We start from the raw sequence: 5,200 nt of genomic DNA on the forward strand, positions 1-5,200 counted from the left end.
GCTGTTTTCCTGTGTTTCAGCAGAGGATGTAAGTTTGTGGCATGGTAGTCAAGCAGCTAATTACCACAGTTCACGTGGCTTTCACAGAAGACAGCTACATCTGTTAAGGTTTCTGCCAGGCCCCATCTCAAATTCTTTATACTTTTTAACTAGCTTTATCCTCAAATTCCACCTAAAGGTTTAAACCAAGGCCCAGAGACTCCAGGCTTATTAGTCAGATCCAGAGCAGCTTAATTCCAGATATTTGCTCTTCCCACTATAATAACTGGTATAGATTGTGGTTGGAGTCTTATTAATATATAAGTGAGCACATTTTGGGAAACAACATCAACCTGATTTTCCTCTTTCTTATGTCAGATGCATCTCCAGTTGAAGTTTGGACATCTGATTCTGCAGTCCTGCCATGGGATCTTAGAACAGACTTTCCCAAAGAATGCCTGTTTATGCCCAGGGTTTCCCCAGGGCCTCAGCGGTAAAGAAGCCACCTGCAATGCAGGGAACGCAGGAGATGCAGGTTTGATCTCTGGGTTGGGAAGGTCCCCTGGTATAGAGCACAGCAACTCGCTACAGTAGTTGCCTAGAAGAATTCCATGGACAGAGGAACCTGGTGGGCTACAGTCCATAGGGTTGCAAAGAGTCAGACACAACTGAAGTGACTGAGCACGCACACAGGCACAGAGAACAACCTTACCTTTCTCAGCCCACGTGTCCCCAGGGCCACATATAACAGGGCTGTGTAGCTAGTGCGCTGCACAAAAGTACACGGCTAAGGCAGCAAGTTGGGATTAAAATCTAGCTGCTTCGTTCCAGCAGGTTCATAGGGCTCTGTCTCCCCGGAGGGGCACAATTCTTGTTTATTCCCTATAAAACAACACATTTGCTAGCAGTGGCCCTGTCCTTTAGGTGAAGTTAACCAAACTCCTGAACTTTAGAGAAGTTACATGTGATAAAACTTAGCTAACTAAAGGCAAAGGAGAAAAGGAAAGATATATCCTTCCAAAGAACAGCAAGGACAGATAAAAAAAGCCTTCCTCAGTGATCAGTGCAAAGAAATAGAGGAAAACAACAGAATGGGAAAGACTAGAGATCTCTTCAAGAAAATTAGAGATACCAAGGGAATATTTCATGCAAAGATGGGCAGAATAAAGGACAGAAATGGTATGGACCTAACAGAAGCAGAAAATATTAAGAAAAGGTGGCAAGGATACGCAGAAGAACTATACGAAAAAGATCTTAATGACCCAGATAACCACAATGGTGTGATCACTCACCTAGAGCCAGACATCCTTGAGTCTGAAGTCAAGTGGGCCTTAGGAAGCCTCACGACGAACAAAGCTAGTGGAGGTGATGGAATTCCAGATGAGCTATTTCAAATCCTAAAAGCTGATACTGTGAAAGTGCAACACTCAATATGCCAGTAAATTTGGAAAACTCAGCAGTGGGTACAGGACTAGAAAAGGTTAGTTTTCATTCCGATCTCAAAGAAAGGTAATGCCAAAGAATATTCAAGCTACTCCACAATTGCACTCATCTCATACACTAGCAAAGCAATGCTCAAAATTCTCCAAGTGAGGCTTCAACAGTATGTGAACCAAGAACTTCCAGACATTCAAGTTGTATTTAGAAAAGACTGAGCAACCAGAGATCAAAAGAGGAGAGTGAAAAAGCTGGTTTAAAACTTGATATTCAAAAACCTGAGATCATGGCATCCAGTCCCATTACTTTATGGCAAATAGATGGGGAGACAATGGAAACAGTGACAGACTTTATTTTCTTGGGCTCCAAAATCACTGCAGATGGTGACTGCAGCCATGAAGTTAAAAGACACTTGCTTCGTGGAAGAAAAGCTATGACCAACCTAGACAGTGTATTAAAAAGCAGAGATATTACTTTGCCAACAAAGGTCCATCTAGTCAAATCTATGGCTTTTCCAGTAGTCGTGTATGGATGTGAGAGTTGGACCATAAAGAAAGCTGAGCACTGAAAAGTTGATGCTTTTGAACTGTGGTGTTGGAGAAGACTCTTGAGAGTCACTTGGACTGCAAGAAGATCAAACCAGTCAATCCTAAAGGAAAAAAAAGGCCCTTCCTGGCTTTATATTTTGATCACAACTTCGGTCACCTTCTCATACTACTTTACCTACTTATTTAGTTAATTGTTTTCTTATTTATTTATTTACTTGTTTATTATTACTTATTTAGTTAATTGTGACCCCATAGACTATATAGCCCACCAAGCTCCTCTGTCCATGGAATTCTCTAGGCAAGAATACTGGAGTGGGTAGCCATTCCCTTCTCCAGGGGATCTTCCTGACTCAGGAATTGAACCCAGGTCTCCTGCACTGCAGGCAGATTCTTTATCATATCAGCTACCAGGGAAGCCCTCGACTAATACTTTCCTACCTCCATTCCTCATCCCCACTGAAGGGTATGCTCAAAGCAGATAAAGTCCTTTGCCATCTAGAGCATACCCTTCAGTGGGGATGAGGAACTGCTTTGCTCACTGATGGATTATCAGTTCCTGATATGAGTTCATAGCATATAACATGCATTAAATAAAAGTTTGTTGAATAATACACCTACTCAGTGAATTATTAAGGATTACTAAAATTCCACATGCATAGGCAAATCACATAGTTCTAGATTTGACTGAGGACCATATCAGCCTTCTAATAAGACAGTGGGAAGGCAATGAAGCTTGCACTGTGCCCCTATACAGGCAGATTGTTGGCATTTCAGTGATTTTAGGGAGTGCGTGTGTGTATGTTAGTCGTTCAGTCATGTCCGACTCTTTGTGACTCAATGGACTGTAGCCCGCCAGGCCCCTCTGCCCATGGAATTCTCCAGGCAAGAATACTGGAGTGGGTTCCCATTTCCTTCTCCAGGGGATCTTCCTGACCCAGGCATTGAACCTGGGTCTCTTGCATTGCAGGCGGAAGCTTTACCATCTGAGCTACTAGGGAAGCCCAATTTCAGGTAGGGGGCTTAGTTATTGTTATCTCACCAAGATGTTTTAAGTTGGTGATGCTTTTCAGTTGGAACTCTTTCTAAATACATTTTAAATACTTTTCGTATATTTATATAATGACTGTTAGGTTTTACTTTGCTTTCATTGCTGTACCTGCCAGTTTTTACTCTTTGGATTTTTATTTTGTTCATGTATACTTCTTTGCTATCATGATGTATTATTTTTCTTTGGAGAGTGTAACTGAATTAGAGGAGGTAGGTAAACCGTGGGCTTCCCTGGTGGCTCAGATGGTAAAGAATCTGCCTGCAATGCAGGAGACCTGGGCTCAATCTCTGGGTGGGGAAGATCTGCTGGAGAAGGGAACAGTAGCCCACTCCAGTATTCTTGCCTGGAGAACTGTATGGACAGAGGAGCCTGGCGGGCTACAGTCAATAGGGTCACAAAAAGTCTGACACAACTGAGCAACTAACACACACAGGTGAGCCATGGTGTCTTTTATCTCTCATATGCGTCATAGTCAGAAAAAAACTAAGAACCTCTATCTTCTGGGAAGATTGTTATCCACTTTTCATCTAAATTATTTCACTTCTGGTACTTAATCTAATAAGGTTCTTACATGACTCCTATCTGTCTGGTAATCCCTGTTTATTTACCATCTCCATTATGGAATCTGATACTTTGATTTGATTTCCTGACAGTGATTTGCCCCAGAACCCTCTTGGGAGTTGGTGGTTTCTTTTTGCTGAAGCTAACTACATGCTTTGTAAGAATGACCTTTTCCCATTTGCCTGTCATCTTGTCTGAACTCTCAGTATTAAAAGATTTATCCTTTGTATGAACAAGCTATTTAATGCTTCTGGGGAGCAATACATCATTTCTGATGTTTTTCTTTGGCAACCAAAACAGTGACAAGGTTGCAATGGAAGAAAGGGTGGAGAAAGGAAGGAGAGCAGGGAGAGGTGGGTCGGGCTGAAGCTCAGTTTCATTTCTGTTCTCTTCTTTCAGTCCACGCTTGGCAGATGGACTTAGCCTATTTAAGTGATAGGGAGCATCCTCAGGTTGGGATGTAAATTTTGTGTTCACTGGTCAGCAGTGCAGTGTGGATGAAGCAAGCGGCCACACAGCCTAAGTGCATGGCCAAGCCACAAGTCCTTTTCTCTCTGATTGTGTTTGTTGCTAAGAAACGGGCATGGGATCACACCAAAGTCACTTTTTCTGTAACTGTCAAGTCTGTATTGTTTCATTTTTACATTGCCAAGTAGATTCCTGACCTAGGGAGGGAAAAAATTACCTCCTTGTCATTGGAGCCACCACCCCAAACCTCAAAAGGCAACGTGAGCAAGACATGAGTTGTCAGCACCCAGAAAGACAAGAGCACCCAAGGCCAGGTCAGCTCCCCTGCACCTGCTTGGACTGTCACCTCCCCTTGCAAGCTGCAGGGCTTACGATGAAACAACCTCCCACCCACCCACTCATGCTTAGAGGTTGGCCAAGTGTGCCACCTCCATCTCTCCTCTATCTAACCATGGCTGCTGCTGGGGAGGAGTTATGCTAAGGAGGTGGAAAGCAAATACTAGAAGGAAGGAAATGAAGAAACACTTGGGTGCCGGGAGCCAGCGTGGAAAATCCCGCCCATGGCAAAGGTCATGAGGAAGAGGCCTGATGGGCAAAGGCGAGATTGGGACTCAAGGGACCCCCTGGACTTGCTCGAGCATCTACCCCCAGACCAGAATCTGTCTGCTTGGGTGTGTTTTCTGAGTCTTATTGCACCTTTTCACTCTCATCGCTACTGAACTGGAACAGAACAAACTTCTCTGCATACAACCATTCATTTAAAAATGGCCCTGAAATTTTATGGTCTATATCTTCCTAGCAGAGACTTTCCTGGTAAATGTTCCCATGACAAATGGAAAAATAAGCAGATGGCTAAGGAGGTGGGTGAGGGCAATAGAGGGAGGGTAGAGGAATGCAGAAGCTGAAGCGGGCAAGAGGCTTTTTCCTGAATGTCTTCTCTTGCCATCAAACCTTTATCCCTGATGACCAAAGACCTGGCTCTTTCATCAGCGGGAGAGGCACCCTCATCTGCTAAAGACAGTGGAGGTGAGGAGGAGGAAAGAGAGTACTATGGAAAGGGATTGGGGGGTGAACATTTAGAGCTAGAAGACACTGTCGTACCAGTGTTGACATCCCTGCCTCTGAGCTTAAAATGTCAGTGGAATAAGGGCTTCATCAG

Source organism: Ovis aries, chromosome 1 (genome assembly GCF_016772045.2).
Source record: "Ovis aries strain OAR_USU_Benz2616 breed Rambouillet chromosome 1, ARS-UI_Ramb_v3.0, whole genome shotgun sequence".
NCBI lineage: Eukaryota > Metazoa > Chordata > Mammalia > Artiodactyla > Bovidae > Ovis > Ovis aries.